The 26693-nt window shown below is 38.8% G+C and overlaps 1 protein-coding gene across 3 annotated transcripts in view; it reads right to left on the minus strand.

Annotated features, from left to right (window-relative positions):
- Positions 1–24569, minus strand: part of RNF38 (ring finger protein 38) — a 54420-nt gene extending 29851 nt beyond the window's left edge. Inside the window, exons 1-2 of one of the 3 annotated variants that reach the window (XM_041402061.1) lie at positions 24535–24569; positions 22494–22564 (exon numbers count right to left, since the gene is read on the minus strand). The gene's annotated coding sequence lies outside the window, so the exon portion shown is untranslated. Of the gene's footprint in view, positions 1–14059; positions 14159–16786; positions 17065–22493; positions 22565–24534 lie in introns of those variants that run through there. The other 2 variants (XM_041402059.1, XM_041402060.1) reach the window with 2 other exon arrangements.
- Positions 24570–26693: the final 2124 nt, after the last annotated feature.

Raw genomic sequence — 26693 nt, forward strand, 5'->3', positions numbered from 1 at the left:
CCTCCCCCTAGAGTGTTAGAGGTCTCACTTCAGACTTAACTGTAGACTGGACTCTGGACCTCTCCTGGCTCTTAGCTTTACAGGGGCATTTTATTTTCTGAACTGTATTTAGTTGCTTCTTGGTAGGTTTCCATCAACATATAGTTTGTACTCCAGCATTCTTTGCAGCGCAAGGACACACCTTTTAAGAATGGAAAGTTTTGTCCAGATGTTCAAGAGACAAAAGGTATTTTTCCTCTCTTTGACTTGAGGCCATTTTTTACAAAATTTTAGACCTTTTCAGTCTCTTATCCTCAAATACTTTAACACAGGTTGTAGTTTTCCCCTACTGTATCTTATCTAAAATAGTCAGCTTCCTTAGAGAACCAGCCCGATAATGCATGCATCTGCTTGTTGCTCAATCTCTTTTGAACTCCTTAACGAACCGCACTTTAATTTTTTAGATAGAAATAGGTCAAAAGGCAGGTATACACCTGATGGTTTATGACAGTAGATGTCCAGGTAAAGGCTGACAGAAGGTTGCTAGTCCTAAGAAGCTCAACACCAAAAAAAAAAACAAAACAAAACAAAACAAAACAAAACAAAACAAAAAAAAAAACAAAAAAAACACCAAAAACACTGGAACACTGGAAGAGATACCCAGTAAGTGTCTTGAGAGCACAGCTTCTCTCAAGTATTTTATCAGATTTTAGAGAACATTGCCAAAGGACAAATCTTAAAGGAACTATGCTACAAGAGTGAAAGAAAGATGATTTGTGGCCTAACTTTTTACACCATGATGACTAAGCCTATTCAAAGAGGAAGACAGGTAATAAAAGTGCTGGTAAATTAGGTATGCTGGGATTTTGTAAGCACAAAAGAAAATGTAAAATTGAGGAAGAAAAAAAGTGAATTTAGTGAAGCTGGCAGAAAACAAAACCTTGAAAGAACACAATAACCATTCCTGTCCTAATACAATCTATACGTGCCTTTTGCTGGGGATCTCCCACTGCAACTGCCCTAATTTAAATGGGACACCCTTCCCAAGCATTAACACTAATATACCCTGTCCCATAGAAAGCAGTCTACTTTGCAAAAACAGCTCTTCTATGATTTTTTTTCCTGTTGCATCAGGAGTGCACCACTTCAAAGACTGTGGAGATGTAAACTGCTAAGTAGTTTGCCTTCATCACACTCCAGATTACTAACCCTCACAGGTAATTCCACCTCTGTAAGTGCTAACTGCCCTCTGCAGTAAGCAACAGTAATTTTACTCAAAATTGTTTCCCATTAAAAAGAAAATAAAGGTAAAACAATGTCTTGGAACTACATGAACAGAGATTTAAAATGTAATTGTGTCTTTTTCTGTACTGAAAAATAAGTAGCCTAAAGCTAAGTTCAACTTATTTGCAAACAGACTCTATAAAAACCCCAATACAAACCTTGGTGTTTTGTCTTAGTTTTCATTAAGAAACCATTTCTCATTTAGTAAATTGTATCAAGATAATACTAGCATGCAGGAAAGTACAAAGAGCTAATAAGAGACACATATCCTGTATAATTTTGTTTTCAGGTTATTTTCAATCAGCATGTGGAGTAACTACATACTGACAGTATTTTAGACAGTTTTTTCAGTCTACATTATTATTATTGGTCATTAACTTCAGTTAGTTTATTTGTGGAACACATGATACTTTCCACAATGAGAAAAAGTCTCCAAATCCCAAATGGCTCTTATCATTTCTTGTTAGTACTCAAAATATTTTCTGGGACTACTGCTAATTTTTCCAGTCATGTTCTATGTATTTTTCTAATGTCCAACACACAACAAGAACAGACTGAATGGCAGTTATCAAGAACACTCCACTTAGCTTTTAAGTAAAAAGATAAACTCACTGCCCTTCTTTCGAATACACTGAACCAAAATAGTATTATGAACAGGAATACAGACTACTTCATATTTAAAGAAAGCATTATCAGGACAAAGTCATCAGACTGTAACTAGTAAAAGAAGCCGCACATGTCAGGCCACTAAAACCTATAATCTCATCCCAAAAAGTCAGCATTTCACTGACATTCCCAAAAGTTATCATTTCACTGACATACATAGTATAGTTGTGTCATTCTCCTCTGTGCACCCCATAAACTCTCATTACTGTAATGGTATAAAGGTGAATACAGAGTTTGCCTGTTTGTAAAACACCATTTAGAAGTGTTTGCTCTATTTCTGTGTATGTTTCCTGCAGTAATGTTTTATCTGAAAGTTTTTCCATTTTATTTGGGAAAAACAAGGTATTTTCACCAAGACAAAACCGTTTGAGGTGTTTTTGCCACTGTCCTTTTCCAGTAAAATTATAAATACTGCAGCCACACACTGATTATTAACCATCACAGAAGGAAATTATAACCAAAGCAATTACTGCAAATATCTGGAAATAATTTTCTTCTTCAGCTCCCTATATATTTCTACTTAATGGTCCTGCAAAACCCAAGAAACTACTCCACACCCTCCACCTCAAATTCAGAGAATAAACTACATCTATCCTGTAGCCCACAAAAGGCCTGTATTTTAAAAGCAAACTAATACTTCAGGAGTATTCTCGTGCATAGCCCATAGAAGGTTTTACATAAAGACAATCTGATGGGCATACTGTATAAAACCCTACCACAGGCTGACCAGAAATCATCAGCTGCATGTTTCCTCTTCATGACTGCATATTGAAAAGGAAATTATTTTTCCCCATGATACTGAAGACTTAAGTTTGAGCTTTAATATTTTTCAGATTCCATGTTGCCTAGGTGTGTAGTTCTGAGCTTCATATTAAGTGTTGGTATGCTCTCTTCACAGAGTAGGTAGACAAAACAATTCCTTTTCTAGCTTGGGACCAAGAACAACTGTTAACAAGTTTCAGGCCCAAGAGCATAAACAATGGTGAACTGAAGAGAGAAAACAAGAAGAATGGGACTTCATAATCCGAAGTTGTAATTGGAAAATTAACCCCAATATGCAAATTGTGGAAATTAACCCCAATATGCAAATTAAGGAAATGTGTGACCTCGTAACCGGTCATCCGTTTGGTGACCATTCTGGGTTCATCTTGGGTGTAGCCCTGGCCAGGCTCTTACACTGCCCAAGGTGTGTATCCCTTAAGGCCTTTTAATATATACCTGCTTTATTTTTTAACTCTGTCTAGTTTCTGTTCTAGGTCAGCATTCTCAAGGCATCAATACAGGCTGCTAAACATCAACATTTATAAGCATTTTCAAATTTAACTACAGGCATCTAGTAAGCTGAGTATTCTGCATATCTTATCTGCTCTAACAATTCTAACAACTGTAATTTGAATTACATTTCAGCATTTTTGTTAGTCTGATTGTACCAACAATAACAGTAAGTTCTTGGGCTGAACAAACAGCTACATCTAAATGCAGTAGCTTGTTCATAATCCAAGACCAAACTAATTTTAAGTACATTTTTTGGCCAAGGTCAAGTAAGCTCTGTGCCCCACAACCCTAAAACCAAGGCAAGGGAAATCACTTATGTGACAGATGGAGCCATTTCAGGCCAGATGGCTTTGAAGTATTACTGTCTTCTTCCATCTCTCCCACAGAAAGCAGCTGCAGAAGTTTAACTTCTGTGTGGCATTACAATGCAGAATTTACAAGCTCACACAACTCCCCTGTAGCTGGCACTATAGATACAAATTCTGTGGGAAACCACGAAATAATTCAGACAGCTACAGCCCCTCCAGCTCCTGCCACCAAGAGCCTCACTCACTTCTACCACTGGCACTGCAAACCTGGTTGTTGCCAACATCTCCAGAGGGACTCCAGCTGCTGGCCTAGTTTCTACTCAAGCTGGTCTCACCCAGCCCCTGCAGCACTCACACACATGGTATAGAAAGTGAAATTAGATAGAGGCAGTTAAGAAAATATCTAATAAAACAGGACAGACTGCAGAGATCAGGCACAGGGCTCAGACAAACAAGGGTAACGACGGGCCACAGTTTACCTGCATCAGCCCTTTTTCTGTCTGGCCTCGTTTTGTCCCTTTTCCAACTCTGTTCCCTTGCAAATCACCTTCTCAGATGGCATAGTCTCATTGACCTGCCCCAACATCCTAGACTCTCAGGTTTCCATCCTTATCAATCACAGAATCCTTGTTTGCGTGCACATTTCTGATAGCTCATCAGTTACTGTGACTGACCAGGTTTTGTTTCCTGTCTTTGTCTCCATGAAGTTTGCTTGGCAGGTTTGTGTCTCTCTCCATATCTTGTTTATAGCTCCCTCCTTTCTCTTATAAAGCCGTGTGAGGAGGTCTACAATCAAATAATCTCACTGAATCAAACACTGCTACATTCCACAAACCCTCTTCAGTTAGAGACTGATCAGGTTTGGTCCTTTTATCTACCTCCCTTATGTTTTGGTTCAACAGATATGTGCCTTAAAATGTTCCTACTTTTTACCCCTTTTCTTTTTATCCCCTTATGGCACTCAAACATTCCCTTATGGCACTCAAACATTCCCTGACCAGACACAACTTACACAAGCTGGTGGTCTCTCCTTCCACAGTCCCTTACAAATCACAAAGCTCTTTCACAAACAATACAGAGCACAACTGTAACCACTCTGTCAGTCCAGGAAGAGTGAAATGAAGATTACTTCTGAAAACAGTAAAAACTAAGAAGAGTCTGGGAATAAATAACAGCCCTTCACCCTTGCCCTAAACAAGAATTTTTAATGAAAATCAAAGGGTTGGTGTAAGGGATGAGAAGAATTTGTTATGGTAAACCAGGAAAGTTTGTCTCTCCCATCCTGGTATGTAAAGTCCAAAGGACATTTTATCTTCTTGCCATGATAACCCAGGATAGTTCACACACCCCCATCCGTATGTACTTTAGTACACATGACAGATGCCAGCTGCAGATATTGGAATCCAGACAGCAGCACCTGCACTCATCAGCCAGTTCCCTAACAAGCAAAACAGGACACTGCATATACACTGTGTACTAATAAGCACAGTTTTTATCATCCTTCCCTGCTGTGTTTTCCCTTGAGCTTCACTTCCGATTAGGTCCCCATTTGATCAGCACTGTTGTCCCAGGGCTCCCACAGTGGTAACTCTCAGCTTTCATGAAAGCCAAAGCTTTCACACGCTCATTGTTCTGCCTTACTCCTGAGGGATCCACATCTACATTTTGTGTAACAGTGAGGGGAAAAAAAAAAGAATAGGATGAAGAAAGTGGCATCATATTAACTTGGAAGCTGACAGATGAAAAGCTCCTGGGGACAATGAAGTTTGACACTGCCTTTAAATACATTCTTAAAATTCTAGCTTTAAACCAGAAAGGAGCTACTATTAGCAGCAACGATGGGGCAGTAAATTAAAAGCCCTGTGCCACAAGGGGCAAAAAGTAACAGATTTTATGAACAAGTGGACTACTTCCAAGCCTAACTGGTGTACTTTTTTCAAGACAAAATAAACAAGGATTATCCAGTTGGACTCAAAGTTGCATGACAAAGGACCTGTCCATGTATAAAGACTTGCCAGCAGAGTCATACTGTAATGACACACATCTTTCACTGGCAAAAGCTCTTTAGAGGAACTTCAGACAAAATAAACACCAGGAGTAAGAATCTTTTGCTAGTATAATTGGATTTGCCCAAAGAATTTTGCTGGCTTAGCTGCAGTGGCCAACATAGTGATATTTTTCATCCTGCCAATTGTGTGCCAGTCCAATTAGAGCATATAACATTGCTTGTTCAACTTCTGCAGGGCAAGCAGGATTCAGAACCTTTGCTTCAACTCACCACCATTCACATAACCATTATATTTCTTTTAATGACTAAGAGAACATCTGGAACAGATAAAGTGACTTCTCTAGTAAGTACTGCAAACTGTTACAGCTGTTGACGATGAACACAATCTTGGTATAACATAGTTGTGATGTCAAGGTAAATCAGTACATAGTGAGAAAATAAAAATTCTAATATTAATGTCCTTACATCTAATATTGACACCCTGCATCCTCCAAGCACTACATAGAAATCCTAGAATGTAAATAATGCTCCATGTGTTTAAAAAAAAAAAAAAAAAATCAAATTTTACCTAAAAACCTCACTACCAGTAATATTCAGAGCCATTTTCTTCTAGCCAAGCTTTTCTTTCGGAGTTGTGACCAGGACACAACTTGGAAACTTGACTGTATGGGCACATACTATACAACTTCCTGATGAAGGAACAGTAATGGAAATCTGAATTTGGTCTAATAAAAAATTGGCAAAGAAATGCAGACTTTCCCGAATCTGCAAACTGTTTCAATAAAAGCAGGTGACTGAAAGGAAGGCCAAAATGAGCCAATTCTTGCAAAGTCCCAGGAGACAGCATCTGGAGTACTGTGTGCAGTTCTTCACTCGCCACCACAAGAGAGACAGACAGACTGGAGAGTCCAGTAAAGGACCACAGAGATGGTGAAGCACCTAGAGCACCTTTTATGTAAAAAAAGGCTGAGACAGCCTCGGACTGACTGATCAGCTTAGAAAAGAGAAGGCTCAGAGCTATCTCATCAGAGAGACACAGCAGGCTCCATCTGAACATGAGTAACTTGACTGAACACCAGCACAGGTTTCACAGAGGCTATGGGGTCTCTCTTCCTGGATAATCTGAAAAGCCACAGTCCTTGGCACTTAGCTCTACCTAGCCCTGTTTCAGCAAAAGAGCTGGACCAGATGACCTCCGGAAGTTCCTTCCAACTTCAGCCACTGTGATTCTGCAGTTGATTTTCATGTAATGCTAAACACAAGGCTTTCTGAAGCCTTTCTCCTGTGAAAGAAGCAAAGTGCAACTCATATAGGACTTCAGGGTATTTCAAGATGTACCCTTGAGATAGGAAGTATCCCTGTATCCACAGTTCCCCACTCAACACTAGATACATCTGAGTATTCAAAACGGAAGATCATTTCTTTCTGCACTTCACAACTTTGTTCTTAATTTTTTTGCCTTAGTTCTCACACTGTCAAGAATTAAGAAAATGAATCTGTAACTAGCACTTGGAATGAAAATTCCACAGAGAACAAAAAACACTAAGCATGACAGTTTCCTACAGCCACAGCAAAATCTTAAAAAAAAAGGCAGTTAAAAAAAACCTCACGTTCCTGGTAACATCTCTGTTGATTTATGAAGAAAGTATATCAATTCAGACGGAATAGAGCTTAGCAAGGTATCATTATGAAAAGAAGCCTATGATATTTTCCTTAACTTGCTTCTGAAATACGATTATGTGGTAAGAAGAAAACTAGCCACTACATCTTAAAATGGAAACCAATGTTCAATAGCCATGTCAGGTTGCTGGTACAAAATCTTCTGTAGCAGCTGTGTATATATATCAGGTTTCTTAGCAATTTTTGTGAATTAAAGAGCCCTTCTGACAGTGGAACAGCAGAACTTTCCACAATATTTAATAAAATAAACTTTCCACAATATTTACAATTTGTAAAACAAGAGCAACATTACCAGATGTGGTAAAAGGAAGATGCAAGTTCATCTCCTTTTTTGTCTTTCAATGCTATGATGGTATATATCAATTATAGCTGTAACAACTGTACCAAGAACATGCCTCAGTAATCTTTCTGGCCATCCATAATTCACTTCTGGCTAACAAGATTAATTCATTATTTACTGACAGTGAGCACAAAAGCCAATTTGTTCTTCAACAATCAGAACTGACAATGAATCCTTCACACAAAGTTTATCTGTGAAGATCTGAGGCACGAAATAGCAAATCACAGAGCAATCGCACAGAACTTTCAAAAAAAGCAGGTGACTGAAAGAAAGGCCAAAATGAGAGAATTCTTGCAAAAGTCCTGGAGTGTGCAGTTCTGGGCTCCTACTACAAAAAAAACACTGACATACAGGCCAGTCACATGAAGACTTGCTTTACTTATAGTCAAAACATCATTAATAAGCTGAATATTTGATTTGTTGCTTATTCTACATCAGATTGACACTTCCGTGTTTTTTCCAGTGTTTTCTCAGTATCAGTTTCATCTCTGAAATGCATTTCTCACTTAACTGAATGTTTAGGATATACAAAAAACAACATTAAGAGACAGCTACATCTGAACTGCTGAAGTTTCACACAGTAAGTACCTGAAATAGCCCTAAGAATTTGATTATTAGATACCAAATTTTCAGTCCAAACACTGGAATATAACTTTGCTGCACATGAATTTAAAACACACAAAGGCATTAGAAAATTGTAAAAATATTAGCACCATATTTAGCACTGGAGGACTCAATAGCAATAAAAAAAAGAAGGAAAATGTTTTAATAAGACTACATGTTTCCCATTTTCAAGCTCTACTGCTCATACAAAATGGACAGTAAAATCCATATATCACAACTGTAGCACCTCCTTTTCTAACAGTGAAGCAGGTTTAAGAACCAAGGCAGCACACAGCCATCTCAAAGTTCTTCATATTAAATTTAATTAGTATTTGCAACTACTTGCATTACTTGCTGCATGCAAACAATCCTTTGAAATATGAAAAAGTTCTGCAATCATTTTTTGCAGGAATGAATCAAAGCACTTTAAATGTTCCAAATTCACAAATATGTTAGCAAGTATTTATTTTTGTACTACATCATCGTATTTCTTCTGAATGGGAATCTTTAACTCTTAATCCAAAAACACCAACCAAACATCAATATGGGAAGAAACCTCAGCTACACCTCCCTATTTAAAAAAATCCAATTGCTGGAAGAGTATTAATTTTACCTTAAAATCCCAATTTATGGTCACAGATTTCAACTCAATTTTGTCAGTGGTACGTGTGATAGAAAATGGAAGAAAAATTGTGCTATTTCTGCAGATGTTCCCTGCAATTAGTATGTACTATGATAGCAAATATTTCATATGTACTATGATAGCAAATATTTCAATCTTTCTTGAACTGAAAATTGAAAGGGTTATGCAACAAACAGTACTGGTATCCAAAAAGACGTTGACTGATAGAAATTACCAATGGAAAATATTTTTTAAGCTCCAAAATGCCTACCAAGATCTGAGGTAAAGTGTCCATGTTTTGACATTCGCACCACCTTACACAATATAGAAAGTGTTATTTCAGGTAACAGCGTTAAAAGCTATCTCTGGGCCTCCACAGAGTCCTGATCCCCTCTTTCATATGTAAGTAGAAGATAAATTTTAAATTACAGAATTACAGATACAGAAAGAGAATTCATTTGCCTATATACAAAGCTGAAACACATAAAACTTTGCATGAGTATCATTAAAATGTATTCATTACTGTAAAGTAATGTCTTTAAATGTCATAAAATGTGCTGAAATGGACATACTTAAAATAATGCCAGGGCAAGAGTGAAGTGGAGAAATCAAGATAAGGTGTTCAGGTATAGGCACATCTGAAAAAGATCACATTTTCAATTTTAAACATAATTCAGCTATTTCTGCTTTGACGGTACCAGGGATCTGAAGAGAATCTGGCTCAAAATTGCTTAACAGCAAAGTCTACTCTACACACAGTTTGCATATTCACTGTGTATTCACTAATGATTTTGCCATTTAGACATGTGAAATTAACAATATAGGTACCTCAATGGAGACAGGGTAATTAGGACATTCATTACAAGTCAAAAACGAAAATCACATTCTTTCCACTTTAAGATTTTTTTCCCCTTGTATTAAACTACACATACATAGATGCACACAGGTATGCACACACATATATGGAACACAACATATGTAAACAGACAAGCTATCATTTGAGCACTGAGAACTGAAATCTTTTGTTAATGGATGTTATACTGACCGTATGTGTTGACATAGCATCAAGAGAACATACAAACACTTACACCAATGAAAACATTACTCACACTACTATAACTGATATTTGCAATAGGCACGAGGACAGGTCAGCATTTGAAATCTGTTCCTAGTGAGAGGATTAAGGGCATAGTATCTCAACCTCTATTGTGGGAACACATATTTACACTTGGCTGCCTTCACTTTGTTGCTTGTCATCACAATACTGAACTGCATTACAGGAAGATGGAAGTATCTGGTCAGCACACCATACTGTCAAAAATTTCTGCGTGTAATGTAGTTTTTTATGTTCTCAGTTCATACCACAATTTTCTCTCTACATTGCTTCAGTCTCTTTGTATTGTTAAAAATTTGAAGCCCCAACAAATACTCTTCATCTGTTTTAGAAACAATACAATGAATCCACAAAAACCTACCTACCTACCTACTTACCTAATCAGGACAACCAAACCGTCATGTTAACAAGAGAATGCTGTTCCATATACTCACACTGGTATTAGTGGGGAAAAAAAATAAACCCAAAAAACAAGAGAAGCAAATCTTAAAGGATACAGCTGTATTTAAACACAGGCTTAAAAATTCAAAGGTCAGTATGCTTAATTCTAAGAACAAGGCACTCTTAATTTCAACCTTCTTCAATTTCTTTTTTCTATGGGGAGATGCCACTGAATGAGGGAGAAAACACATCCCAAAATGGCACACATTACAACTGCAACCCTTGTCCTTAACTGTCACAGCAACCTCCAACACCAACCTCTCACCCTGTGCATCAGTTCTGTCCTTCTATTTATGATGTTTAATTTATTATTTCCTTATTCTACAGAATTTTACACACAAAAGCAAATTTTCATAGATGAAATAAATGCCAAGGCTTTACTCTGCCCTTCACATAGTTTAGGAAAAGGAAACTCTTCACCTATGGCTGGACACAGTGGGTCATCAAGCATGATGTGATGATTAACATTTTGTTACACTTTTTTAAAAATCAATTTATTTACACTACAGAATACTACATGTTGATACACTACAGAAATATCCGTAACAGCACAATCCAGGACTCCATGTCATGGCAGCTCATGACTTAGAGAGATGTCCTCTTTCCTTGGTAAAGCACTGGCTGAATGGCCCGGCCTAGGAAATTCTGGTGAATGGAGTTATACCCAGTTGGTGTCTGGTAACAAGTGGTGTTCCACAGGACTCAGTACTGGGGCCAGCCCTGCACAACATCTCTACCAACAAACTGGACAAGGCGATCAAATGAATCCTCAGTGAGTTTGCAGATGACACCAAGTTGGGCAGAAGCTGACCTGCTGGAGGGTAAGAAGGCTCTGCAGATGTATCTGGACAGGATGTACCAACGCACTGAGGTCAAAAGTTCACAGGGCCAAGTGGTGGGTCCTGCCAGTGGGTCACAACAACCCCATGCAGTGCCTAAGGCAGAGGGAATGTCCAAATCACAGAACCACAAGGTTGGAAGATACCTTCAAGATCATCGAGTCCACCCTGCTCCCTGACACCCCAACTAAACCATGGCACCGAGTGCCACATTCAGTCTTTTTTTAAACACATTCAGAAATGGTGATTCCACCATCTCCCCAGAAAGTCTGGAAAATGCCCAGCAAAAAGGATTTGGGGCTGCTGGCTGACAGCCACTGAACACAAGCCAGGAGTATGCCCAGGTGGCCAAGAAGGTCAGTGGTACCTGGCCTGTGTCATCAATAGTGTGGCCAGCAGAACCAGGGCAGGGATTGCCTCCCTGTACTTGGCACTGGTGAGGGCACACCTTGTGTCCAGTTCTGGGCCCCTCACAACAAGAGGGTTCCAGCACTGAGGTGCTGGGAATGTCGTGGGTCTGGAGCACAAGTCTTATGAAGAGCAGCTGAAGGAGCTGGGGTTGTTTAACCAGGAGGAAAGGAGACTCAGGGGAGACCTCCTATCTCTCCACAGCTACTTGAGAAAACAGGCTACAGCAAGGTGGGAGATTATCTGTTTTCCAAGTGATAGGACAAGAAGAAATTACCTCAGTTTGCACCAGAGATGGTTTAAATCAGGTTTTGGGAAAATTTTCCTCACAAAAGGATTGTCAAGCATTGGAACAGGCTTCCAAGAGAAGAAGTTGAGTCACCATCTCTGGAGGCAATAAAGAACTTGTATAGACATAGGGAGGTCATTTAGTACTAGATGTGACAGTACGAGGTTAATGGCTGGACTTGATGATCTTATGGGTCCTTTTCAACCTAAATTATTCTTTTCCTCTTTTCAAAGCTCATCCAGTTTAGACTATGTGCTACATAATAGAGACCACTTGATTTAAATATATACACACCATTTAGTTTTTATTAATAGCTTGGATAAATTAGTAAGAGTAAATTTAAAAAGCTTAGGGGAAAAAATGTTCTTCTCTAGAGCTGGGATTTCAACACACCTTTTACCCTTAGCAGCTTACAGAACTTCCTTTTTTATACGTGTCAAACCCAGTAAAGGCCCTGTAAACATATTAAATACTGCAGCAGTGGCTGGTTCCTCTGCCCCTACAAAACACACACATTGGGAGACTGTCATCAAACAGGTCATGTAATGGGTAAAGAACTCACTCTTCAATGTAAGCAACAAATTATTTGAGATGACATAACTAAGAAAGAATTGGCATTTTCTGCTAAGTTAACCAAAACAAGGAACATATGAGGAAACACTGCAGGTTCTCAGCTTCAAAAAACAGCTTTACTTGTATAGATCTTTTCATTTACTTTAGAAAACAAGATTATTCTCACACAAAGTCAAAGGAAGGTCAATAAAAAACAAACTACATGATACAAATTAGATGATAGACAAAGGAACATGAGCCTTGTTCCTCCAAACACACTCAAATAAGCACAGTTTGCTGACTCACTTCTTAAACCTTATCCTGTACCTTTTATAAGGAGAAAAAAATAGGCATAAAGAACTTTAACCACATAAAAAATTTGGTGAGATGTGTCCTTTTTTAAGACACTCTCAAGTCCTGGCCAATGTTGAACAAAACAACAGATACACATAAATATTCACTTATAGAAAGCAGACCCAAAGAATACAAGCACTATACTAGGTATCTGTATTTGAATTTGAGAAAAAGTGCTCTGGCTGTTCTCTGATATAGTAATGAAATTAAATAAAGAGGAAGAAAGCATGATCGGTAACCTATGCTCAGCAGAGCAAAATGACTAAATGCCTATCGGTCTTACCAAGTCCTTTGTGCCCATACTTGAATGTTTTTCTCGTAGCCACAGTCATCCATCCACCTGGAACTTGCCTGTCTTCACAAATGCTTCCAAAACACTACTTTAAATGAATTTTCTAGTATTTTATGTCTCCCAACTCTTCATTTCCCATCCTGCTTTGTATTCAGTTCTGATGTCTCACCAAGACACAAACACAGAAGACAGATCAAAAATGCCCTCCTTCAGTACTTGCGAACAAAATAGTCTTAAATCTCTTTGCAAGAGATTAACTTCCAAGAATTAGACTTTGAAAATGCAGCTCATCAAAAATATTCATCACACCACAATTTTTTTAAAAAACAGTTCCAACAGGTCATCTAATAAGGTCACCTGAATAAGGAAGAAAAGTCCTGAATTTTTGTCTAGAAAGCCATCTCCTAAAGCTTTCATGAAGACTGCCAGACAGCATCTGCTCAGCAGCACCATAAACTGTGCCATGAATGTTCTCATCCCTTCTCACACAATTTACAGTTACTGCAGTGTGACAAAAAAAAATTGGCCACTTCTCTCAGCAATTAACAAAGCTGGCAAAGACAGACCACAAGGCTAAGGTAAGAGGTTCTGCAGCGAGACTTAATGCAATGTCTGAGTTTTCCTAGGACAGAGGTGTTCAGAGATTTTGCAAAGGAACAAAACCGCAAGACTGATGAGATGAAAGAGCTACTTTAACAGAAAGTATGCAAAGCACAGTTTATGTAGTGGTGCTCACACAAAGCACTGATTACTTTTTGTAGTATCTGAGGTAATAGTGGGAACTACAAAAAAAGCAAAGTTATTGAAAATAAACAAGAAGATTAAAAAAATTCTGAGACATCAAACCTGGAATGTATTTACTGAGAATGTATTTACAGGAACTGCATACATTAAAGAAAGAATGTCCCTATTCTCCTGAGAGGAGAAAAGCAAAGGAATCATCAGTCTTTCTACTGCTACAATGCCAACAGAAGACAGTACACAAGTTAGATATATGCTGCTTACCTACTTTTTTACCAGGTGAGGTACAGTTCCAATGCAATCCAGTCAGTCTGGTTAGAAGGCAAACAGCAAAATACTCAAGGTGTAAAACGGCTTCTTTCCTCTCTTTCCCCTTCCAGCTGCTTTTAAAGAGCAGCTGTTGTTAGCATTCAGTGCTATTAAAGGCCAAAATAAGCACCAGTTTTCAATGTTCTGACAAACAGGCATCAGTACAGGGCACCAAAAAGCAAAACAAGTTTCCTTATCTTTAAATAGCTTAGTAAAAGAGGAACCCACCCGCTCCCATAAGAAGCTGAAGAGTAAAAGAAATGAAAACCATCTGTTAAATCACAGATCTCATCAAGTTCTGCCCACGGCAGAATTTAAATATTCTGTATTAGATAATTTAACTTGATATAAATTCTTATATAGAGAAGGAAACAGTGAGCTCTACCTCCATATTAACTGATTAAGTCAAGCCTGTATCTTCCACAAGTTTAAGAATCACTCCTCTACAATCAAAACATCTTTCTAATTAAAAATAGGAAAAAAGAAGTTCTATATCTTTCCTCTACCCTTAATTCCTTTCAAATCCTTCTGAAGCAAGGTGGAGATGGTAAAGCTACACGCAAAGACTATCTGAGAACTTTGTAACTCAAAGACCTGTTCTGTACAAATTCTCATCAGATCCCCAGTAACTCAGTCCATGTGGTCTCTACAAACAAATATGTATGACATATTTGACTTACGACAAGACCACAGTTTCACAGTACAAGACTACAATTCAATAACAGGTAGATCTGAAGAAGTAACTTCCCTCCCTAACCACACAATTTTTATATTTTAGCAAAACGTTGCATAAAAGCCATCACAACTCTTTTTTAGCAAAGAGTTGAAAAAATAACATGACTTCCTCAACAGTCCACTTTAAAACATAAAATTTATCTCTTATTATAATACCAATAAGCCATATTAAAAAAACATATTTAGAAAAGCTGACACATTCACTTGATAAATGACAACAGTAACTGATTCAACTAATACCAGCTTCTGAGCTAAATCCTTGTATTTCAGAAGACAATTATATACAGTAACTTCCACACCAGTGCAGGCACAAAGCAAGGACTTAACAACATGCAACTTCAATTCAGCATTTATTATAATTTGGTTAATCAAAAAAAGCCACAAAGTGAACCAGATAAGAATCAAATGAAGTTTAACCTACTCTGTAAATCCATGAGATAACAAAGTAAGATTCACAAATGAGATAATAAAATCTTTACTTTTTAAGACCCTTTTATTTACATACAATTTTTCACAAATGACATTTTTTCACAAGCAGTATAACTCCAAGTAACAACTCCCTGAAAACTTTCTTCACATGTTATTCTATGTATGCATATATTTCATTTTTCCCCAGAAATATGGTGATTAAGGAACATCAAAAACATTATGAACGATCACTAGCCATGAAACCTGCCACAGAATCCATTTGCTCTTCCATCTTGGACTTAATTTTCTAATGACTGCACCCTCCTTTCTCTTACTGCACACATTAGTATCCAAAAGGAGCTTTTTCTTCTCCGAGAACAGTGAGTTGCTAATACCACAGCCACAATACTCCCCTTGAAGGTAAGACAGATAAGGTAATATAATACTGCAAAGCAACTAAGGAGTCTGTTGGGTCAGCAGACCGCAAGATCCCTGGGATGTGGATAAATACCATAAATATGGCAAATGAAACCAAAGCAGTTGCTTCAATGAACAACATTTTAGAACAAGCACATCATCAGCAACATCAAATCAAATTGTAATGTAACTGTATTCAGTACTTGAATATTGCAGACTTCTGTTAATCCTGTTCATCTTACCATTCTGGTTGCCCCACTCCACATGTGAAGAAATTATCAGAAAATACGTGTCTGCCTCAAATACCACCCTCAAAAATCTCTTTCAAAATGCAAATGCTATACATCCATAAACACTGTCATGACTTACAGTTCAATGAACATCTGTATAAGTAATAACTAAACCACCTGCTCTAAACAGTTACAATTCGACATGGGTGTCCTCAGTTAAGATCTCAATACACAGGCAGTTTAAAAATACGCTTCTTAAGGAAACAAGACGTAGTTTTACAATTCAAGCATAAAAAAAAAAAAAAGAAAAAAAAAAAAAAAAAAAAAAAAGAAATCCCATTTGTGTATTTGTGTTCTTTAGGAATAGGAATTAACTCACGTGCACTAAAAAATACCGAACGCCCTAACATGCATGCTTGCTGAATCAGTGTTTCCTTAAACAGTTGTTCGTACGACTAATTTAAGGGGATTACAGACACCTAGAGGCATCATTTTACTATACGGATGGGAGAACGTTCAGTGCTTCAGAAACACTTGCTACCGCCTTGCCCATTAACCTGCCTGTCTTGAAGACAGCACACAGCAATTCCATCCTGGTAAGTCTGTTAATTCCCAAGTTCCAATTCTGCCTTTTGCCAAAGCAGATAAAGCAACTTTAACAAGATCAGACAATTACATCCCTTCCCCAGCTCTCGTGCACCTCGCGGGGCGCCCACGTGGAAGGAGCTCGGGTTCCCCGTCGGCCCGGGCCACACGGCCTCCTTCACCCTCTACCTACACGGAGGGCGGCCCGGTGCCGCCGGGACATCGCCCCTTCCCCTCCGCGGCTGACGAGCCGCGGGCACCAGGCGGCGCCGGCGAGGCCCCGCCCCGCCGCTCCCCTCGCCGGTACCTGCGGCCCCGCCGCCTCCGCCGCGGCTCCCGCGGGGACCGCCCCGCCTCAACCTCGGGGCCGCCGCGGCCGCCCCGGGCCGGGCCCGACCCTTCCGCCAGCGCTTTCAGGAGCGCGGCCCCCGGCCCCCGGGCCGGTGACGTCACACCACGCCCGGCGCCAGGCGTCCTTTGTCTGCGCCCGGCTGCGGCCGCGGGCCCCAGGCGCCTGCGCGCCGCGGTGACGGCACGGCCCCCCGGCCCGGCCCCGGTTTAGTTTCGGTTTCAGAGGATCGGGGAGCGAACGGCGTCGGGAGAGATCTCCGGGATCCTGCGGGCCAGCCTGGAGCCGATCTTCATCTTGTCAACCACACCGTGGCATCGGGTGTCCAATCTTTCCTTAAACACCTTCCGCGACGGCGATTCCAGCGCCTCGCCGGGCGGCCCGTTCCAGTGTCTGACCAGCCGCTGAAAAAATCCTCCCTCACATCCAACCCGAACCTCCCCTGGCGCAGCTCGAGGCCACGTCCTCTGGTTCCGTCGATTGAGGAGACCGACCCTCACCTGCCTGTAACCCCGTTTCGAGAGTCACTGGAGAAGCAGGATCTGCCTTCTGCTGACGGTGCCACACGGGTACGGGCTCGGGATGCAGCCCTGATCAGCAAAGGCAGCAAACGGAGCCTCACAGAACTGATTTACTCGAGCTGTTCCCCTCAAATGACAGAATACCGCCTTACTTTTCACCCTTCCAACCTCCCTGCACTCTCTACCTCAACGTAATTAAAGTTTTTCCCAACCAACTGTGATCCAGGAAAACAAAAAACATCTGCTGTAGTTATACAGAATTAACATTCTAAAGGAGATGACTCACTAGGCACGAAAGTGGTTGAAAACTGGGAAATGACATCCTTATAGCTGCCAGAGGTGAAAGGAAAAAGGTGTAAAGCTGCTCAATAATCATAAGACAGAATGAACTGGGACTAACAGTGTGTGGGTGTGCAGATGTGACAATACACGCCATGAAGAATGAATCTGACCTGCCCTAATTGGACAAGAAAATTTTCCAGTTTTGTAATTGGAGGGGTCAAAAGAAATTCCTCCTAATATTCCCATTTTTCTATGTACTGCCTCTCACATATTGCCCACAAGAGGTGCATGTAGTGCTATATAATACATCATATATAAAGAAATGTGATGGGTCCTTCAAATACCTGAATTTGTAAATCACTTTTTGTTCAACTATATGTGAATTTCATAGGCTTATGCTACCAGACACTGCACCATCCAAAGTGGAATACAAAGCTGGTAATTTTTACTTTAGGATTAGAATTTAAAAATACTTCTTGTGAAAACATCTTTTTAATGAGTTGACAGGCCTCTGTATTACAGACCTGATGTCCATGACAATGTTGTTAAGACAGGCAAATGAGAGTAAGTTCATAGAAGTACAGAATTGTTAGGGTTAGAAAGGACCTCTGGAGATCATCCTACCCAATTCCACTGTCAAGGCAGGATCACCTCGAGCAGGTGACACAAAATGTGAGTGGAAAATGTACCAACTAGAGGTGGGAAATTTAAAGGAAACAGTAAAATAAATTATGTAGCTATGTATTTCAGTCATAAGTATCAAAAAGTAAAAAGAAGATAAATTCTTTACATACTGTGAAAGTAAAATAAATGAAAATAGGCTAAAAAGGAGAAAAGCAAAGTATAATTACCAACCCTTTAATACTAGTAAAAAAAATTGCAGGGGATTTTTTTCCCTGGAAAAAATTCCACAGTGATTTCTTTTTTGTCATTACTACTAGGTGGCCAATTTGGTTTTTAACTGCTTTGAGTAGGTAACTTCATGAGATCAGTGAAAAGAGATGTTGCAAGAGTAGTTAAGGCTTGCATGTTTGGACTTTATTTTCAAGATGAGTTAGCATTCTTTAACAGAAGCACACCACTGGTGAAACAGCCACCCAAGGGACAAAAAAGTATTTTAAAAGCTAAATAAAGTTGGTATGATTGAAAGGCTCTTCAGGATGATATACTTGCAAAGTACATAGAGATATATCTCTAACCCTAGTAGGAATCCGCTACTTGAATTTCAAAGTAATATATTAAGGAATACCAGTTCCTTCTTACAAATATCCTTCCCTAAATGCAGTGCTCAATAAAGAGACTTATTCAGTTATTTTATTTAATACTTATACTTTAAAGCAAAAATCAAGGAAATTACAAACATAAAAAAACGGTGCCCTGACTCACACACTGAGGTTCAAAAGCTCCCACCAGCAATGCAACAATTATTTTTAAATAAATCTCAATTCTATTCACTTTACTACACCAAGTAAAATGGAAAATGTATTTTACACCTATGCTATATTCCATTTCTCTGTAATACAAGAAGCACTGCTTTTGGCGCTACAAAATTAGACAGGTTCTTAGTACTACCAGTAATGCTCTCAACAATGGCACATCCCTCTTAATGCAATGAGTCCACACATGAAAAATCTTACACTTTGGTTTTCTGCTGGTGTCACTGAACATCAATTCAAGATTCACATGTGCCAAGTCAAAAAAATCAAATAATTGGGATGAAAGCCTGGGAATTGTTTTCATTAAGATTGCAACATTCCTTTAGCATGTGTGGTGTGGAACTTTTCTCATGCTGTTGTCCAGAAAATTGCATCTGGACTTGTGGAGAATGTTATGAATAAAAAGATACCTATTTTTGTTTAAGGTTACAGAGCTAAAACCGGTGGGACCAGTTGCTGTTAAATTAGCTTAATTGTTAAAGAGTTCTTTAATTGCCCGTTTAATAGTTGGTGATTTAGCCATTGTCCTCCCTGGTGCTTGCCCCGGAGCTACACCTGGACACGCAGCCCAGAAGAATAGGAGTGGCCTGGGACCATGTATGCAAATGAGAAATGCACTGCTCCAAAATTTTCCCATTTCTAGCAAAACCCCTAAAAACAACGAACCAATATAGAATTAGGGGACCCTAGTTGATGTCTAAGGATGGACGTGAAGTCCAGTGCCTGCTTGGATCCTTTTTGCTTCACACCCTGACCTCAAGAGATGTTCACTAAGGAGGGGACCCGGAGCGTTGGATTGAAAAGCAGGAATCTGCGAATCTCCCATGAGGATGCAGTCCCCAGCTCTGCCTGCAGACCAGCGGACAGAGCTGCATCACCCTCCTCCTCCGTGCCACTCTTGGGGACAGCGGCGGCGTGGGCGCGACCCATCGATTTCTCCCCACCTGAGCTGAATCTCTTTAATAAAGGCATTAAAAAGGAGAAAGATCTCCTGCCCTATTTATGTCAGAGAAACTACTGTAAAACATAGGCAGATTGCCAGTCAAATACTCATCTTTGCATTTCTTCTAAAATGCAAGAACCAGTTCTGTGCAATCGGGCAAAAATTAGTAAATTATTTTGCTGAAATATGCCTACTGACTAATCAAAGGTATGTCAAACTATTTTAAATGCATGCTTTTCATAAAGTTTCTAGAATGAATACAAAAAGGCCCAACAATTAATAAATCTGTAGATAAATCAATTAAGTCTAGCATTTAGTAACATTTAAATTATATTCATACCAAAATGAACAGGTCATATCTCTCAGTAATAGCAGAATAAATCAGAATCTGATTTTCAAAGTAATTCACAGTGGAAACTGTGACCAAAACTAACACAAGAATACAGGCGTATGTGAATACAAGCAAGGAGTGAGAGGGGATTACAACTGTACCCTAGCAGAGTCTACTTTTAGGAAGCATTACTTATGATTTAAAAAAAAGTCTATCCATATACACAAACCCTTTGGGAAAAAACCAACAAACCTCAATCAGTAAGCATCCAGAGGGCAGTGGCCAAAAGCTCCGACTCCCAATGGACATCAGTGACAGATTGTGTCCCACAGGGATATGTATCAGGATCACTGTTATTCAATACTTTTATTAGTGAAACAGATGAAAGGATTGAGTGAACCCTCATCAAATTTGCAGATGACATCAAGCTGAGTAATGTGGTTGACACTTCCTGAAGGACAAGATGCCATCCAGAGAGACCTGGACAAGAGGACAGTTCATTGTTTTTCCAAACAAGGAACATTGCTTTTTTTTAATCAAGGAATCAACTAGAATTTCCTATAAAATCCAGCTTCACATATTCTTACAGAAAAGTTAAAACCCTCACCAAATAAACCTGACACCTGAAGGAAAAACATGTCTCTTAAACAGACCCAAAACACATACTTTCTGCTTTTTATATTAGTTCTACTTAACTAAAATTTACAGTTGGAAGTTCTTTCTCAATTGGTGCAGAATCAACTCTAAGGAGAAAGACTGTTTTCTTACACCATCTCTAAATATGTAAAAAATAACATTTGGACCAATTCCTCTATTAATATGGAGGCAGGTGGTGTGCCAAACAACCATTCTTCTGAAATTTATACCAGGTAAGCTGCCAGACCCCTTCCTATTCCCCTGCCCCCAAACCAGTGAAGCACCGAACTAACAGATTTTCCAACAAGATTTAAACCAGTTTTAATTGCCTTGATATGAAATAAAACCAAGAAAAGACAATCAGTGTATCACAAGAAATAATCTTCCATGTAATGACTCACAAAAGGAAAATGGTTAGGTTGGTGCATTAGGATGGCTCTGAAATGAAATTTCCCCCACCCGTTCCTCACCCAAGAATCTTCCAGTGCAGAGTACACAAGCTCCAAAAACCAAAGCATTGAATACTGTTGAATATAGCTAACCAGATAATCAAGTGGAAACTTTAAAAAAGATACTAAGGCAGTAGATCAGTAAAAGCAGTTCTTTCTGAAAACAACTCTAGCTCTAGGATAAGCTGGAACAACTATAAAATTAACTTATTCCAGAGTTTCAAAGCACAATTATTAAGGCAGTGCCACACAGGTTGCATTTCATTTCCTACGAAAAATGATTTTGAATTTGAGCAATACCCATCCCTTTCCAGACATGTCAAGCCAAGAAGTTAGTTTACTATGACGTGTCATACTTGCATGCAATGTAAGACACACGTTGAACTAAAGTTAATCAATTGGCAGTATTTACAGACAATAAAGCTTAAGGTAAAACCATCAACAGCCAGTCTCACCAGCAGTTCAGTGTCAAAACTACTCCTTTCTGTATGCCACAATTACAGTAGTGATCCAAGTATTGTTGAACATTTAATACACAGTACTCTACTGACCCCCAAGCAAACTAATCTGCAAATATGCCAAAAAAGGGTTAGGGAAACACACACACATATGCTATTTTGAAGATGCAACACTGAACAATAAGTCCTCATATGTAAAAGCTTCAATTCCCAATTCAAAACCAGGGAGAAAAAAAAAAAAACAGAAAAAAAACCAAAAACAACCAAAAACCTTTGAACAGTTAGTAGCTCAGAAGAAACAAGACATCCTACCTTATCTAGAAATTGGCAAAGCCATTGCTGTTATTTATTAACTGAGGATGTCAATATGGCAAAAGAATATAAGCAAAAATAAAAATACAGTACTAAAGACAAATTTCTCATTAACTGTCTAAAAGATTGTCTGAAGAAAAAGATATATCTTACTATGATAGAGACAGCTCAAAAAGTAACTCTGAAAACTGACTGCTATATCTGCAAAACAATATATCTTTGTGTAGTAAAACACAATATATAAAAACCCTGCAATGCATATTCATCTTGTGAATGAAACATTCACATAAATCTCACCTTGTCACTGTCATCAGCACAAATGTGATCTTGATGGATTGAGTGGCATTGAAACGCTGTACCAATACTACCTGGAAAACAAGGAGGGAAGGGAGAAAAAAAAATAACTAAAATTATAACCCAATTTCTATGAACACTAAAAATAAAGGTAAATTTAGCAAACTTTTATCAAATCTTTTCTGTAAGACTTAGTTGCCAAACAGCTAGGTTTGATAACAAAACAAGCATCAGAGAGACATTTTAAAAGTATGCCAATGTCTTCACATATATTTTTTTAAGAATTTTAAACAGAATAAAATTATAGCTAGCTCATCAATCCAAAACAAATAAATGCAGTAAAGTACATATGCACATATAAAAATGAGGAGAAGCTATGCAATTCAAGTTTATATACTGTACTACAGAACGTTTTCAGCACCCTGGGTAACCACAAACCAGCAGCCTCATTCCAGCAATACATAAAGAATACAAGAGGAAAATTCCAAGGTCAAAGTTTTAATTGTGTCCAGTTTTCTTATAATGGAATTTCTGCCTGTTTAATGTTTCTATACAAGTTTCTTTATGCTTAGGAATAAAAGGGACAGCACACCCCTACAAAGTCCTGAGACTTCTGTCCAAAGAATATATATTTTACAAAATTTCTTTCTGACTTACCACTTCAGAAAAAATATTATTTTGCTGTAGGAGTCATTGTACTGGCTTGAACAAAAGTAATGCATGATCATACTGTGTATTTTTTGTAGGAAGGGAAGGCAAAGAAGAAATCACCATACAGTTGAAGTTTCAAGGTGAAAAGGGAAAAAAAGAATCTGTTTTGAACTGATCAAAATATTCAGTGCTCCCCTCCCACTTGATTTAGACTTATGCAAACCTCAACTGTTTCACTACAAGCACTCCACATATTTTCTTGAACTGGAATCAGTTCAAGCTCAAAAGCAAACTACAAAACTCGGGAGAAGACAGTGTCAAAGGTAAAGCTTGATATCTTTCTGATCATTACACCAGAGGCAGAATTGTTGCAAAATACAACCTTTTGAATTGGTCTAAAATAAGAAAATAGGCAACAAAAAATAGTTAAGTTCAGCCAAATTACAACAAATACGTATAAACTTCTTTCAGGCATCCTCACAAGTGGATAATGAAAGGAATTTCCAGAGGTTAAATTCCTAAGACTTACTCCCTAACAAATTAAAATTCATAAATGTGGACCTTGCATTACAGGCTACATTATATGCTTTACAGATAGGCTTTTCACGAACTGTAATGGCATGCACCATCACAATGATAAGCTTTGTTCTAGTTATAACAGATACTAGCAGTAGCAACATAGATCCAGTAGCAGAGCTTCCAGTTAGTTAATGCAACGTAAGACACCTGGGCAGCTCATCACTTTTCATGATGCCATACCTTCCATTCTAATAATATCCACATAACCAAAAAATCTACCTTCGGTTTTATCTACATGTTTCAGTCAAACTCAACTGTTCTGCAGACAAGCCACCAATCTGCTCTGTAGTTAGCAGAGAATATGCCAATGTTTTCCTTTAACTTTTTTTTTCTCTTAACAGGATTATTCATTGCCTTCATGACGTATTTGTTTCATTTTCAGTCAACTAATATCCTACAGTACAATAACAAGATATAAGACACAATCCCTTACTGCAAGAAGTGAAAGCATTACCACATCCTGGCTGCTTTGCACCAGTAAGCTGGCTGACCTCACCAACAGCCTCACCAAAAGCTGTCTTTGGAAAAGGGTTTACATCAAAGACAGCATTCATAATACAGAGGTAACAGGAAGACAATGACACAGCAGACTACCAGCTAAAGGCTCTGCTTCATGACAGTGCAATCTATAATGTTGAGTTAAATGGTCAGAAAAGTCCAGTAGGACTTCTCTGATCTTAAAAATATTTTTTGTATTTATACACATAAAATATAAAAGCAGTTTTTAATACCTGAGTTATGTTTTTAAAGCATTTTCTTTCTGCCAGATTGCACTGAGACAAACCTGAAGACAGGTTAATCACATTTCACTTACCTGCAAGGAAGATCAGAATCAGAATCTCAAAAGACGACCTCAGCAGCTCTTTAGTCTGTGTCAAAGACTTTTCAATTGCTGTTTAACCATTAAAGATGCCCGAGGACTGAAAGGAACAAAAGCCAATTTGCACTGCACCAACTGCAGGGAGTAGCTACAAACTCCGTTAAACTAACTACCTTCATATCCCCAAATTTGCACGGAATTTCAGACCAAATCAAGACCAACCACACTCCAGGGCTAGCATATCCTAGGGCTACTACAACCAAAGCTTTAATTCTGACTGAAGAATTATCTCTACAAAGCTGACTGAGAGTGGGGAAAATGCCTTCAAGACTCCTACATAAGGAGCAGAATGCAGCATGCGGGCCACTGCCCACAGTACCTTCCCAAATGCACTTCCTTGCCAGTGTGTTCAGGAGATGCAACTGTGAGGTCTAATGCCCATCATTTTCTCAAGCCTAATCCCATTTTGAACTTCCTCTCTCCAACAATCCAAAGCAATTTCCATGATGTGCAAGTAAAAGGGCACTTTATAACAGCCACAGCTTCTAATACCCAGGTGACAAAAGAGTAGCCTCAATTTATGCTGAGACACCAACAAAGTGAAGGCACCACCAAAACACAGCAGGCATACATGAGACACCAGATCAGGCATCCCTTCACCATTACTGGTATCAGACAGGGTAGAGTAATGCCCTTCAATTGACGCACTATATGTACATATAACCTCTTTAAACACAGTTAAATTCTTTTGCATACCCTTCTTCAAATAAAGTGAGATGCCTAGCTTAGTATTATGACTTGCACTCCAGGAAAAACATCCATTCTTTTGGAACAGGCAAGAAAGAAAGAGTGCTGGCACCCCACAGCTACCACAGGAAAAGGGCTGTTTTTCTTATAAAGCCCCACATTAAACTGAACAGCAAAAAGAATCTTCAAAATTTCATGGATTTGAACTAACTTCTGTATTGCAACGAAGAGAATCGGTATCAGGTTTGAAAGGCCAGCATCATGCTTGCCAATTTCAACCACCCAAACACACAATGCTGGTCCAAAGCAAAAAGAGGTGTAAATTGAAATATTTTAATTCAGTGACTTCAGCGCTACTGGAAGTATCTAATTGCTTAAGTGAATGACACTGATTAATACATTCACCGACTCTCCAGTTCCCAGTCTCATTAGGAAACTGTTTGTGTATAACACTTGTACTGTTAAACCTACATAATCTAAGAGTGAAGCTGTTCAGTCTTACTAACTTGCATGAATCAGACAAGTTCTGGGCTAAGTGATTTGTAGACTAGAGTTTGGAAAGCAGGAAATGCATGGAAACGAAGTCTGACTTGGATATATATATATATCTGGTGAGATACAGGCATGGATGTATCTCCTTGAAATCTCCTTGAAAAGATAAAAGAAATGGGGGTTAAATTATCTGTGATCTAGGAGCCTCAACTTCCAACAAAAGAAGGCACACCGCTCCTGCAGATTATTATAATGTGCTAGTCAACAATGTTCCTCTACCTGTGGCACATTATTTAGATTTTAGATGTGCCTTCTAATTCAAGAACCTTTAAAACTACAATGAAGAAGTTACTCAATGGGTAAACAGAATACTTTGCTGTTACAACAGAAAAGATAGAGGTGAATTCAATAAAGAAACAGCTACTCAGGTTGGTCAAGTAAGAACAAGGCTGCGAACTAAGTATATTATACTACTTTTAAACTTTTTTCCTTATGCATGCAAATCTGACCAGAAGGAAGAAACATGATACATTGTATGCTAGCTGCATACAATTCATACTGAGATTGCCATTCTTCCCTTCTTCCTTCCACTCCTTTTTTTATAAACTCCAACAAACTGAAATTCTGTTAGGAATGTAATTAGTAATTCGTGGAAATAAACGCTGTATAAAATATAAGTGTATAAAATAAACTGCGGAGCGGGGGGAAGAATCCCTTTTTCCTTCAGGTTGGGAATTCTTGGCCAGATGACCCACGGTAGAGGGATATCACTGCATTTGCATCCAAAGAGGACTCCAGCTGCACTAAGGATGAGCATTCAACAGCACCTACGCCCAAAGACGCCAGGTGCTGATGGCCCAGACGAGATGCTTATCTGAGGGGGGCCAGGATCATCATCACCCTGAACCAGGGAA

Source organism: Onychostruthus taczanowskii, unplaced genomic scaffold (genome assembly GCF_017590055.1).
Source record: "Onychostruthus taczanowskii isolate IOZ18803 unplaced genomic scaffold, ASM1759005v1 scaffold190, whole genome shotgun sequence".
In the NCBI taxonomy this organism is placed as follows: Eukaryota; Metazoa; Chordata; class Aves; order Passeriformes; family Passeridae; genus Onychostruthus; species Onychostruthus taczanowskii.